This window comes from Malus sylvestris, chromosome 12, assembly GCF_916048215.2.
Source record: "Malus sylvestris chromosome 12, drMalSylv7.2, whole genome shotgun sequence".
NCBI classification, from domain to species: Eukaryota; Viridiplantae; Streptophyta; class Magnoliopsida; order Rosales; family Rosaceae; genus Malus; species Malus sylvestris.
In genome coordinates, this window is record NC_062271.1 from 23,951,076 (window position 1) to 23,965,046 (window position 13,971).

The 13,971-nt window shown below is 37.5% G+C and overlaps 1 long non-coding RNA gene across 1 annotated transcript; it reads left to right on the forward strand.

Annotated features, from left to right (window-relative positions):
* Positions 1–13,282: 13,282 nt before the first annotated feature.
* Positions 13,283–13,844, forward strand: LOC126594295 (uncharacterized). The gene is made up of 2 exons (XR_007613202.1): positions 13,283–13,438; positions 13,517–13,844. It is a non-coding gene; the product is annotated as an uncharacterized LOC126594295 (long non-coding RNA).
* Positions 13,845–13,971: the final 127 nt, after the last annotated feature.

Below are 13,971 nucleotides of genomic sequence, written 5' to 3' on the forward strand. Positions count from 1 at the left end.
ACATTGTACAAGTGTTAAGCTTCAGCCGTTCGACATCCTATGTAACGAAGACTATTTGGCATGAATTCAATAAAGAGGTGATTTAGACAACTCGGTCCTAATCTTCTTACATTCCTAGCAATGAAACACTCAGATTCAAAGCTTCAACATGAATGCTTCCAACATGAAACAAAGTCTAAGTATATGTCAACAAGACTATACAAATAAACGAACAACTTCACAGTATATTCGTTCAATCATACATTCCAACACATTCATACATAAGCCAACTATGCTTCGAAAGGGTTCAACATACTTTGTGTCATTCGACACTTGCTACAATATGCCTCGACACCTTGCCCTTATTCTCACCAACCAGGTGATGAAATGTGAAGAAGGAACTCATCTTCATGCCACCAACCAGGTGATGAAATGTAAAACCCATACTCTCCTTCATGCCACCAACCAGGTGATGAAATGTGATGAAAGGTGATGAAGGAACTCACCTTCGTACCCCCAACCAAGTGATGAAAGCAATTCACCATTCATTCCACCTACCAAAAGACGAGTGGTACAACTTGTACATGTGAACTCCTAGCATTCACAAATAATAAAATACCCTCAAGCTTGACAACTCAACTAGGGGAGCACTTATGCCCAAGAAGAGTTATAGTCACCAACAAAGTCTTATTGCAAGCCAACAATAACTTTAGTGCATGGCATACGAAGATCAAGCTATTCAGCCCTTTTGCATCTGCTTCAGACATTTCTCCTCTGTAACAATGCAAACACTACAACTCTTAGAAAGCTTCACACACTCTTGATCAAGACAGTGTGAAGCAAAACCAATTTATGGTGCCAACAAGAGCTTCATCAAAAGAGTTCAACCACAATTCTCAAAAGCTTCACACACTCTTGATCAAGATAGTGTGAAGCAAAACCAATTTATGATGCTAACAAGAGCTTCATCAATGGAGGGCAACCACAATTCTCAAAAGCTTCACAAACTCTTGATCAAGACAGTGAGAAGCAAAACCAATTTATGGTGCCAACAAGAGCCTCATCAATGAAGGGCAACCACAATTCTCAAAAGCTTCACACACTCTTGATCAAGATAGTGTGAAGCAAAACCAATTTATGGTGCCAACAAGAGCTTCATCAAAAGAGTTCAACCATAATTCTCAAAAGCTTCACACACTCTTGATCAAGACAGTGTGAAGCAAAGCCAATTTATGGTGCCAACAAAAGTTTTATCAATGGAGGGAAACCACAATTCTCAAAAGCTTCACACAATCTTAATCAAGATAGTGTAAAGCAAAATCAATTCATGGTACCCAACAAAAGCTTCAACTCCAAAGCTTCACCTACAAAGCTTCAACTCTAAAGCTTCACTTACAAAAGCTTCAACACAAAAGCTTCACCTTCGGAGCTTCAACTCCAAAGCTTCACCTACAAAGCTTCACCAACAAAAGCTTCACCCATAGAAGCTTCACCTATAAAAGCTTCACCCATAAAAGCTTCACCCACAAAAGCATCACCCATCACAAAAGCTTCACCTACAAAAGCTTCACACACTCTGGATCAAGATAGTGTGAAGCAAAATCAATTCATGGTACCCAACAAAAGCTTCACCTACAAAAGCTTCACCCACAAAAGCTTCACACACTCTGGATCAAGATAGTGTGAAGCAAAATCAATTCATGGTACCCAACAAAACTTCAACCTCAAAGCTTCACCTACAAAGCTTCAACACCAAAGCTTCACATACAAAGCTTAAAATATATATATATATATATATTTTTTTTTCGGAAATTCAAAAATTCAGAAATTCAGAAATTCGAAAAATCGAAAAAAAAAATTACCTAGGCCTCATCTTCTTTGGGCCTAACAACTTTCATAACAAATATATATGAAGGAGGAGTTTTGGGCTACCACTTCGAAAGGAAAATGGTGAAGTTTTGTTACTTTGGAAACTTGGCTACTAGCAAGACACCTCCTTCGTCAACTCTCTCGACCGGAGACTTGGGGGACTCCTACCATATGCTACTGCACCTTGATACTCAGAAATCTCACGACCACTCAGTGACTTGGATTTTTCAAATCTCCAACCGAGAAGTTTTCCTCACTCGAGAAATTAAGGGAGCACTACCTCAACATACATGCCTCACTCACAAAGCTTCAACATACAAGCTTCAACAAAATAAAAAATTCAAAGAACTTAGTGAAGAAGGCTTTGGTGTATTTAACACAATACGTTGAAATGAAGCAAATCTTATTTATTGATATCTCCGATAAGTTACAAATATGTACATATACATGAATCAAAATAAACAAACAAGAGGGAGCCTTCATAAAGGTTGCTTAGGAGAAGTCTTAGCAGTCAGCAGAGTCCCAGAAAGAGAAGGCACTGGAAGGTGATCATTCGGAGCCTCAGTACTGGACAGAACCCCAGAAGGATGAGGCATCAGAGGTTGTTCATTTGGAGCTTCATTACGCGGTACATCCCCAGAAGAAGAAGGCAATAAATGCCTTTGGAACAATCCCACAAACCTCTGATAATCATGTAAAATCTGACCATCAGATTCCTGCAGCTGGTCAAGCTTTCCCTTCATATTTGTAGCTTAGTCATGTGCGAGCATGTGTAACTGTTTATTCTCATACTTGAGCCATTCGATCTCCTGTTTGAGATTTATCATTTCAGCCGCCAATGATTCAACTTGGCGGGTTCGAGCAAATAGGCGTTGGGCCATATTAGACACAGAACCTGCACACTGAACACTGAAAGCCAGAGAATCCTTAACAGCCAACTCATCAAACCGTTTGGAAAGTAGTCTGTTATCTTTAGGAGTGAGAAGGTTCTTGGCCATCACCGCAGCTGTCAAATCATTCTTCATCACAGAGTCCCCAATGCTAAGAGGACCAGTAGGGAATAAGAAAGATGGGCGCCATATGTTATCTTGAGAAGACATAGCTACCTCTTCACCAAAGTTCAAGTCAAAACGATAGTTGGATGGGCCAGACATTTTTCAGAAATCATTAAGGAGAAATGAGGTCTAATAAATCTCTGAAGTACAAAAAGAAGGGGAAAATTCCAACAAGCAATAACTCTCTGAATGTACTTCTTGCACACAATTGGTGTCCTTATAAAAGAAAGGGCAACATGGCCGCTGGTTCAAAAATCGAAAAGGCACCACTCTCCGGATTTCAAGAAATGGATTTTCCTGAGTAAAATATGTCGACAATCTCCACATGCAACATCAGCTCCTCGATACCACAGATAACTTTGTCAAAGATATCTGACAAAGTTTAAACACATAAATTTTGAAGGTCCAGCTACCCTACTATTACCCACAAAGGTAAAGGAACAGCACATCTGCTTGATAACTGGAAAGTCCCTATATTTGTCAACCTCCGTGCTCCGTGGTAAGGCAGACTGGCAAAAATGCCCAACCTTTACTCACATTCGAGAAAACACTCCCAACAAGATTGCTTGCTCAAAAATCGAAGAAGCACCGCTTTCCGAATCTCGAGAGCTAGACTCCCAACATGATTACTTGCTCAAAAATTGAAGAGACACCGCCCTCCGAATCTTGAGAGCCAGACTCCTAACAGGATTACTTTTTCAAAAATCGAAGAGGCACCATTCTCCGAATCTCAAGAGCCAAACTCCCAACAGAATTATTTTCTTAAAAATCGAAAAGCCACCGTTCTCTGAATCTTGAGAGTCATATCCTCGACAGGTTACCTGTTCAAAAACCGAAGAGGCACCGTTCTCCAAACTTCGAGAGCCAGATTTCCTTGGATAAAGCTTGTCTGCAATCTTCACACGCAACATCAGCTTTCCAGATACCATAGACCACTTTCTCAAAGTGCCCTGACAAAGTTAAAACTCGTGAATCTTGCAGCTCCCAATACATTGCTATGATCGAGAAGGGTAAAGGAACAGCGTTACCACTCGTTGTTGGGACAATTCCTATATATGTCGACCTTCATCCTGCACAGTCAGGCAGACCTGCAAATAAAAAAATGCTCAACTTTTCTTCACATCCGAGAGGACACTCTCAGCAGAGTCTCTCGAAATACTCAGCTTCTTTTAGCCTCGATAATACCTCTACAAACAAGCCACACCAGAGCAAAAGTATCTCATATTATCAAGGTTAAAAGCAAGAGTATCCCATATCATGCTTTTTCCCTGTCTTTTCGTTTGGCATTGTTCTTACCTACAAGACAATGAAAAAGAGAGTAATCAGTCAGCACTTGGAATCAAGCTTCCAATCAGAAACTGACTACCTGGAACTCTTTGCCTGATTACTTACCTAGCATTATTCTCGAGTACTCATCTTCAACATCTTATGCTTCCAGAAAAGATACCACATATGCTTGTGAAACAGATAAGGCAAGTGAGAAGGATACAAGGAAGCATGTGGAGACAAGCGTAACAGAACACATGCTGATTCATCTATTACTTTGTCAACAGCAAAAGTATCTCATATCATCAAGGTCGAACGCACTCTTGATTTGATGGACTTGTTTTGACCCTCAAATTCTTGAGTCGGCCTTATACTCTATAGGAAACCAGAAAACCCTCAAGCCCAGTTCAAGAATAAGCCTGTGGAAAGTTACTTATTCAAAAGAAAAAGTATCTCATATCATATCTTCTCTTTTTTCTTCTCTTTATCCTTCTTGCTGCCTGCAAGATAGGGAGAATGAGAATAATCAGCCAGAACTCGAAATCAAACTTCTGATCTGGACTGATTGCTGGGAGCTCTGATTGCTTACCTTGTTTGTCACCTCTTTCGGCATATCTCCTAACTCAGCGACTTGGGGGACTCCTACTACATGGTTTGTATCGCGCTTGACCAAGCCTGAAATTACAAGTAAGCTTCAAGTGAAATTGATGCATTACACTGCGCATCTCCATCGGTTAAAGATACCATCCCTGGATGGAGGAAAAGTACTTCCATAGAAGATGCCACATCTACCTATGAGATAGATAAGGCAAGTGAAAACAATACCACACTTCGGTACTTAGAAGTTTCGTGATTACTCAGCGGCTTAGATCTTGCAAGTTCCCAACCGAGGAGCTTCCCTCACTCGGGAACTTAGGGGAGCACTGTTTGTACCATACTTGACCAATCCCGAAACTACTGAGCATCGGTCAACGTTATACCGTCAAGGACCCAGAAGAGTTCCTCTCCAACCAGGAGGCGAATCACAACGCGACACGTGTCGACATCAGAAACCAATCATAGCGCAACACGTGTCAACATTAGAAGCCAATCACAACATGACACGTGTCAATGTCAAAACAAAGCTAGCAACTCTCTTCTATAAAAGGAGATCATTCTCCCATAATATTTCCTAATGTCATTTGTACTAAATCATTCACTTGTACTCACTAAAGGAGAACTTAAACCTATGTACTTGTGTAAACCCTTCACAATTAATGAGAACACATCTACTCCGTGGACGTAGCCAATCTGGGTGAACCACGTACATCTTATGTTTGCTTCCCTGTCTCTATCCATTTACATACTTATCCATACTAGTGACCGGAGTAATCTAGCGAATGTCACAAACTTAATATTTTCTGTTGTACCAAAGTCTTTGCCGATTTTGTGCATTAACAAGTTTAATATGGCATCAGAACAGTTCGCTCTTAGTAACATGTGTGCTTTAATTTTATGCCCACATTTTTTGTGATTTCCTTCGTTGCAAAAAAAAAAAAATTAATAATGTCGCGCTACAGTACATCATTTTGCTACAGTGCGTGAACAGTGGCCTGCTTGTGAACAGTGCTGTAAACAGTGATTGCTACAGTGCTGTGAATAGTGCTCTGCTACAATGCCATGAACAGTGATTGCTATAGTGTTATGGTAAATTATTTTTATTCTGCTGCGTATCTTTTGTGTCTTTATTGTTCGTGATTTTGTTCAATGGCTCAATATAATCATAGTGTTGTTATGCATATTGGTGGAACAAATAAATGGATAATTGATACTCGAGCCATTGATCATGTGACTAGTGACCCTAGAGTGTTTGATGAGTTATGTGACTATGTTCGTGATCCGTATATTACTAGTGCAAATGGAGCACATTCCCCTGTGAAGGGTGAAGGCACTATCTCTCTGACTCCAACCTTATCACCGGTCCATGCTTTACTTGTTCCTGATGTTAAGTGCAATCTTTTATTGGTATGAAAAATTCTTGATACCTTATATTGTTCTGCTCACTTTTACCCTACGTATTGTTATTTTAAAGACATTCAAACTCAGAAGATAATTGGTCGTGGTAAAAGAATAGGGGGTTTGTACATCTTGACTATGAAGGATACTGTTGTTTCCGGTTCAAATAATCATCAAGTTTTAAGTGCTAAAGTGGATGACAGACATCAAATTTGGTTGTGGCATCGACGATTGGGACATCCATTATTCAGTTATATGAAGCATCTATTTCCTTCTTTGTTTCGCACTTGTAGTGATTCAGAGTTCAAGTGTAAAACATGTGTCATGACTAAGAGTCATCGTGCTTCATTTCCCGTAAGTGATTCTCAAGCTACTTTGCCATTTGATTTGATACATTCTGATGTGTGGGGTCCGGCGAAAGTTACTTCTAATGGATTCCGTTGGTTTGTTACTTTTTTTTTTGTGATTGTACTCGGTTAACTTGGGTGTTCTTGATGAAGAATAAGAGTGATGTTCCGTTACTTCTTCAAAAAATTTGTACAATGGTGTCTACTTAGTTTCAGACCAAAGTTAAGGTCTTTAGGTCTGATAACGGAGAAGAATATGTGAATCACATTTTCGCATGTTTTTTTCGTGATCATGGTATTATTCACCAAACGACTACTTTGTTTACACCCCAACAAAATAGTGTGTCCAAACGGAAGAATCGTCAAATAATGGAGGTTGCTCGCTCCTTGATGTTGGATAAATGTGTTCCTAATCATTTATGGGGTCATGATGTTTTTCCTGCTGTGTATTTGATCAATCGTGTTCTAAGTAGGGTTCTTGATTTTCAGACACAGTTTGATGTACTACAAAAACATGTTTATCTTGTTTATGTATCAAAGCTTCATTCGAAAGTGTTTGGCTGTATTGCGTATGTGCATGTCTACTCTCATCAGCGGAGTAAACTTGATGCATGTGCTCTCCGGTGTGTCTTTATTGGGTATGCTAACAATAAAAAAGGCTATAAGTGTTATCATCATCTGACTAAAAAAACTTATATTACCATGGATGTCACCTTCCATGAGGAAGTTTCGTATTTTGTGAAACCCTCTTCCGACTCTCCACTTCAAGGGGAGAGGGGGAGTGAAGTGCAGATTCGAAGAGATGGTATGGATGATATGTTACATGCAGAGTTGGGAACAAAACCTATTATGTTGTGTGATACTGATAAGTCGACTACAGATAGTGATCGGTTATATGTCATTCCTGGAACTATTTATACTAACGACATATCAGATGTGCCCAACGAGTTGCCTGTTAGTATGTTTGACGAATTACCTTATGATGATCGGTTGCCTGCTGTTGATATGTCTAACGAGTTGCCTGATGATAGTTCATCCAATGATGATTCTTTTAACAGTTTGGTATAAGATGGTGGCATACATGAGTTAAATTCTGACCATTCTTCTACTTATCAGTTGCCTTAGCGAGCTAATCGTGGAAAACCTAAAGTACAATATGAGCCTGATATACATGCCAAAGCCAAATATCCTATCAATAATTATGTGTCTACTCATCGTTTGTCCAAACCATATGCATCTTATATATGTCAACTATCTAGTGTATCAATTCCAACAAAATTGCAAGATACCTTGTTTGACCCTAAGTGGGTTAATGCCATGAAAGTTGAGATGGAAGCTATGGAAAAGAATTCTACTTGGGATTTGGTTCCTTTACCAAACGGGAAAAAATCCGTTGGATGTAGATGGGTGTTTACTATTAAGCACAAAGCAGATGGTTCCATTGACCGATATAAAGCCAGATTAGTTACTAAGGGTTATACTCAAACCTATGGGGTGAATTATCAGGTGACTTTTGCTCATGTTGCCAAACTTAATACTGTGTGTGTTCTTTTGTCCTTAGTAGCAAACCATGATTGGCATTTGTTGCAGTTTGATGTTAAGAATGCTTTCCTTCATGGTGATCTTAAGGAGGAAGTTTATATGGATTTCCCACCTGGTATTGGAACATCTCCTGGAAAAGGTGTTGTATGCAGGTTACGAAAGGCCTTGTATGGTTTGAAACAATCTCCTAGAGTGTGGTTTTGGAGGTTTACAAGTTCAGTGAAGAAGTTTGGGTATATCCAGAATCATTCAGATCATACTTTGTTTCTAAAGCGACAAAATGGTAAGCTAACTAGATTGATTATTTATGTTGATGACATGATAGTAACTGGTGATGATCAGAAGGAGATACAACGCCTTCAAAAGTACCTAGCTACTGAATTTGAGATGAAAGAATTTGGTGAATTGAAGTATTTTCTTGGAATCGAGGTTGCACAATCCAAGCATGGTATTTTTTCTGTCTCAACGGAAGTATATTCTTGATTTGTTAGCTGAAATAGGTATGTTAGATTGCAAACCTGTTGATACTCCGATTGAGCAGAATCATCGTCTGGCTTATTTCCAGCTCAAGTTCCTACTGAAACGGTATCAGAGGCTTGTGGGGAGATTAATTTATTTGTCTCACACTCGCTCTGACATTGCTTATGCAGTTAGTGTGGTAAGTCAGTTTGTACACTCACCTAGTGAAGCTCAGATAGATGCAGTAACCCATATTTTGAGGTACTTGAAGATGACTCTTGGTAGAGGCTTGGTTTTCTTCAAGAATGGTCATTTGAATGTCGAAGGGTATACAGATGCAGATTGGTCAGATTCTATTACTGATCGGTGATCTACATCTGGATACTTTACGTTTGTGGGTGGTAATTTAGTTACTTAGAGAAGCAATAAACAAAAGTGGTGGCTAGGTCAAGTGTAGAAGCTGAGTTTCGTGGTATGTCTCATGGTGTATGTGAGTTGTTGTGGTTGAAAAAATTGTTGAGAGATCTTGGGTTTAAACCCAAAGGTGCTGTGAAACTTCATTGTGATAACAAGGCTGCTATTGAGATTGCTCATAATCCAGTGCAACATGATCGAACAAAACATGTAGAGATTAATCGACATTTCATTAAGGAAAAATTGGATGCTGGAATTATTATCTTTCCGTTTATGGGATCTGAAGATCAACTTGCTGATGTTCTTACTAAGGCTATGTCTAATAGTGTGTTTTCCAACTCGCTTGACAAGTTGGGCATGCGTGACATCTTTGCACCAACTTGAGGGAGAGTGTTGCGAGTTATATATTACTTAAAGTGTAAATAGTAGTTTATTGTCTCACATTGGTGAAGTACATATGTAATACCAATTGTAACTCCTATATATACTCCACTTTGGAGATTAATGAATATATAAGAAATTCCCAAATATTGTCATATATATTTTTGGTATTTACCATATTTAGTTTAATATTGGTATTTACCATGTTTAGTTTAATATTTATAATTGGTAATGTTCATCAACTTACAAAGACAAATGGTATAAAATGATCATAGCAAAAGTTGATGACAACAAAATGAGTGCATTTTTTAGATTTATGTCTATCCACTATACATATATCGAAATTTAAACTTATTTAATCATGATAAATATGGTGGTGACTAAAAATATTCCCAAAAAAACTTGTGTTAAAAATAAGGGAATTGTTATTAACACCAAAAATCACATTTGGCAATCCAAACTTTCTATAATTAGAAAGAAAAAAAACACTTATGAGGAGTGTAGAATGAGATTTTGGAATGTTAATAACAGTTTCAAAAAATAATTAGTAATTTGCATTTTCGAGGCATCATATAGAAGAGCTGGTAAATGATTTTCGAGAGGCATCATATAAAAGAGTTGGTGCAAAAAATAATAGTTTTATGTGGTGATACTTGGTACCTGATTTAGGCATCGTAAAGGAGTTGGACTTCCTTTTTTTTTCGTTCTGATGTAATCTTTTGGGATATGGTTTGTACATTGTTGCTTGGTTGCAGTAACTTCTTCTTTTCTTGTATTCATTTTCTTCAAGTTTCACTAGGCAAGTTTTTGTTCTGTCCTCGTTTCTTGTAATATGAGGAGTAAATTTTTTGTCTTCATTGACTAGAGAAATTTTTTATCGTGATCAGAACACAGAATATACGTTTTTATATAAGTGGTGGAAAATTTTATTTTTTAAATTATTAACTTTTTAACACACATATTTCACTATTTGCATAATAACATGTGGTGTACTACCTCGTGTTCCGATTACACTAAAGAATTTCTCCATGACTAGGTCTAACTTTTTATTTCTCGTAGCAATAAATTTCCGCCGAGTTTTCAAGAAAAGAATTTGACAACGGAAGGAAATGTAATCAGTAAAGGATTGGATACTTAGACCATCTTCAACCGAAGGCTGGCTAGATGGCTTGTTTTAGCCATTTGGCCGTCCAAGATATTAATATTTTAATGAATAGTACATGACCATATTTGCCTCCATTTCCAACCGAGGGCCATATGGCTCGTTTTAGCATTGTCACAAAAAACTGTCTCCAACCTAGGGCCAAAGGGCCATAGAATCAAACATAATTTATTATTTAAATTTAAAAACTACAACAACTTAAATTTTAAAACTACAACTTATATTTAAAAACTACAACTTAAATTTAAAAACTAAAAATTAAATTTAAAAACTACAAATTAAATTCATAAAAAAAAATTTGGCCAAAAAAAAAAATATTGAATCCAACGATAAGTAACTGATGTCAGGTAGCCGTTGTATTTGAAATTTTGGCCTACCATTCATGTCAAATATAACCGACAAGAATAATGAAAATTCTGGCCTGACCCTAGGCTGGCTGGCTGAGTTGGGCCAGCAGGTTGGCCCTTTGGCCATTTTTTTATCTAGTGGGGCCAACGAACCCTTTGGCCTAGTCCTCGGTTGGAGACGATTTTCGGATTATTTTCGGCCCTCTGGCCCTCTGAACCTTTCGGTTGGAGATGGCCTTAATGATTGGTTGGATGAAAATGATAAGGCAACAGAGATTGCATCTAAAGTGCAATCGTCTAGATTGAGAAGCTACCATTTGCTTCTAGGATCAACCAATTAACTTGGCTCTTTTTTCTTTTTTATCTCGTCAACATCATATTGACGTGACTTAATCGTCCGTTAAATAGGAGAAATTAGAAAGTAGAAAATTTTAAACGGAAGAAATTCCTATTTTGATGTTATCATTGTGACGATGTACTTGTTGTTCCTTCAATATTGTTGGCCCAACTATGAGGCGGGGTGTACGAAGACAGAGGTGGTGGTTAGGTATGGGCAACGGTTATGGTGGGCGGGTAACTGCGGTTATTTACTCATAACCGTTTATGTTCATACCCGTATAACCGTTTACCCATTGGGTAATTGCATAAACGGTTATACCCATACCCATAACCATTTATAAACGGTTAACCATACTCATTACCGTGTACTCATTTAACCATAACCGTTTATAAACGGTTAACCATACTCATAACGGTGTACCCATTTAACCATAACCATTTACCTGTTTTTGAACCCGTTTATCTTCTTTTTTTACCTATTTACCCCTTTTTTCACTCGTCTACATCTTTTTAACAACTTGAAGATTACAAAAGAAAAATTTGTCATAATTTTTGTTTTCTGACAATTAAACACCGTTATAGGTACATTTTAGCATGCATTTCTCTCTTTTAATCATTTAAGTCCTCATACAATTCCAATAATTGAAATAATAGTTTATGAACGATATTTTTCTGCTACACCCAAGCAAGGCTTTAATTACAATCCATACGATTACAAAGTAAAGCTTCTATAAACAAAATGTAGTCATTATCTTGAATACTAGATTATTCAAAGCTCCAAAATATTCCGAAACTAAACACTTTCGAACACTAATGTTTTAGCACGTTCAATCACAAAGTCTCATCGACTCGTTGTCACCAAAAGAAGCCTACAAAAGAAATGTATAAATTGAATTAGTATCCCATATAGGAACCCTGACACCAATTAGCATGAATCCAACAGAGGTAAGTGATCACATAAAGTTTACATTGTACACTTAGTTATCTTAAAAAAAAAAACAGAAAAAAAAATCAAACAAAAGCGGAGTACCAAATCAATTGAGTTAGTATCACCATTCATCAATATGCATAAACAGAAAGTTTACTTTCCATGATTTTTCACACATCTATATGCATAAAAAAACAAAAATAAAGATTAGCTTTTACCACATTCACATCAATATTATCACCAAATGAGGAATCTTCAACACGAGGAGTAGAGTTTGAATCTGGTACAATAGTAAAAATTAAAATTAGGCTAAAGTAGTAAAATTTTGAACATATACATAATTTATATGAAATTTTACATATATTAAATTAAATGGGTAAATGGATACCCGTTATAACCGCGGATAATACCCATAACCGTCCATTTAAATTTCACAGATAAACGGTTATACCCATAACCATTTGTTTGTCTAAACGGTTACCCATAACCATAACCGTGAACTTTAAATGGACGGGTAACCGCGGTTACCCAAACTTATGGATATTTTGCCCATCCCAGTGGTGGTCATGACGCATGGAACAAAATGGGCCTCGAGCCAGGCTCACTTGGTGTTCCCATTTAAAACCCTTCTTTACATTGTGCTTCATTTTTTTTTACAAATATGGCTTCCAACCCTAATAGTTGCATTGTAAAAGGAAACATGCACTAATAATTCTATGGTTTGATTATTATTAAGTGTTGGTTAACGTATATCTTTTCTGTTAGGGACACATTATTTGGTTCGAAAATTTGGTTTTCCTATCATTATCCATTCGATTATGATATGAATCAAATAATTTGCTAGAAAATTAATTTTTTTTAGTTAATTATCACCTAATGCGATAATTACCCGATTGGACCTAATTTATCCATTATATATATATATATATATATTTTTTTTTTTTTATATATAATATATATATACACACACACATACATACACACACACATGTATATATACATACATATATATATGAGTATAATTAAAAAACAGCTACAAAATTGCTGGTTTGTTTGTTGCCCACACTCCTTTTTTCTTGTATTTCTTGATGAGAAATAAACTCTGTTGACTTCACCCCCGAGTAATAAGCTTGGGTAGAAAGTTAAACAGTCACTATTTATTTACAAACCCACCACTCAAATCTCAAGCACATACTACTCACATACTCATCATTCAATCTCTCTCTCCCCCTCCCTCCTCCATTGTTTCCTTTCTCCTCAATGAGTGCGCCGAGCGGCTGGTGCATCACCGGAAAGATGGTTCTGCTGGGTGTGCGAGACACTGCCATGACATTAGCCTGTGCCTTGTATGTCAAGTAAGTACATCTTTCTCAGTCTCTCTCTCTCTCTCTCCCTATCTCGCTCTCATTGTTTTTTAATGCACACTTGCACAGGGACAAGTTAATCGACAAGTCTGGCAAGAATGAAGGGTCTGCCCCGTCTGGTGGTCGGAATATTGGTGCGGCTCCATGATGACCCGGCCAGTACGCTCGCGGAACGTGGTGGCGATTGATCTGTTTTCTTTTTTTTCTTAAGTTTTCTGGAAGAAAGAGAGAGGCCAGAGTTAATTAACTGGCTATAATTAAGCAGTTTAAATATGTAGTGCAAGTTAATCACTAGTACTTAATTAGTTTAACTTTGAATTCACAATGTATTATCAAGTTTCATGGAATCATGTTGATGATACAGATTAAATTTAATAACCGAACTTGTAGTTTCTTATTTCATTTTTCTAGGGAGGAGTTGCCTACAACTTCATTATCCCACCGTGACATTTCAAACTTGTCATGCATCGCCAAATGTTTTAACTCCCCATTTAGTGTCGTAAGATATGATTGATTTGGAACAT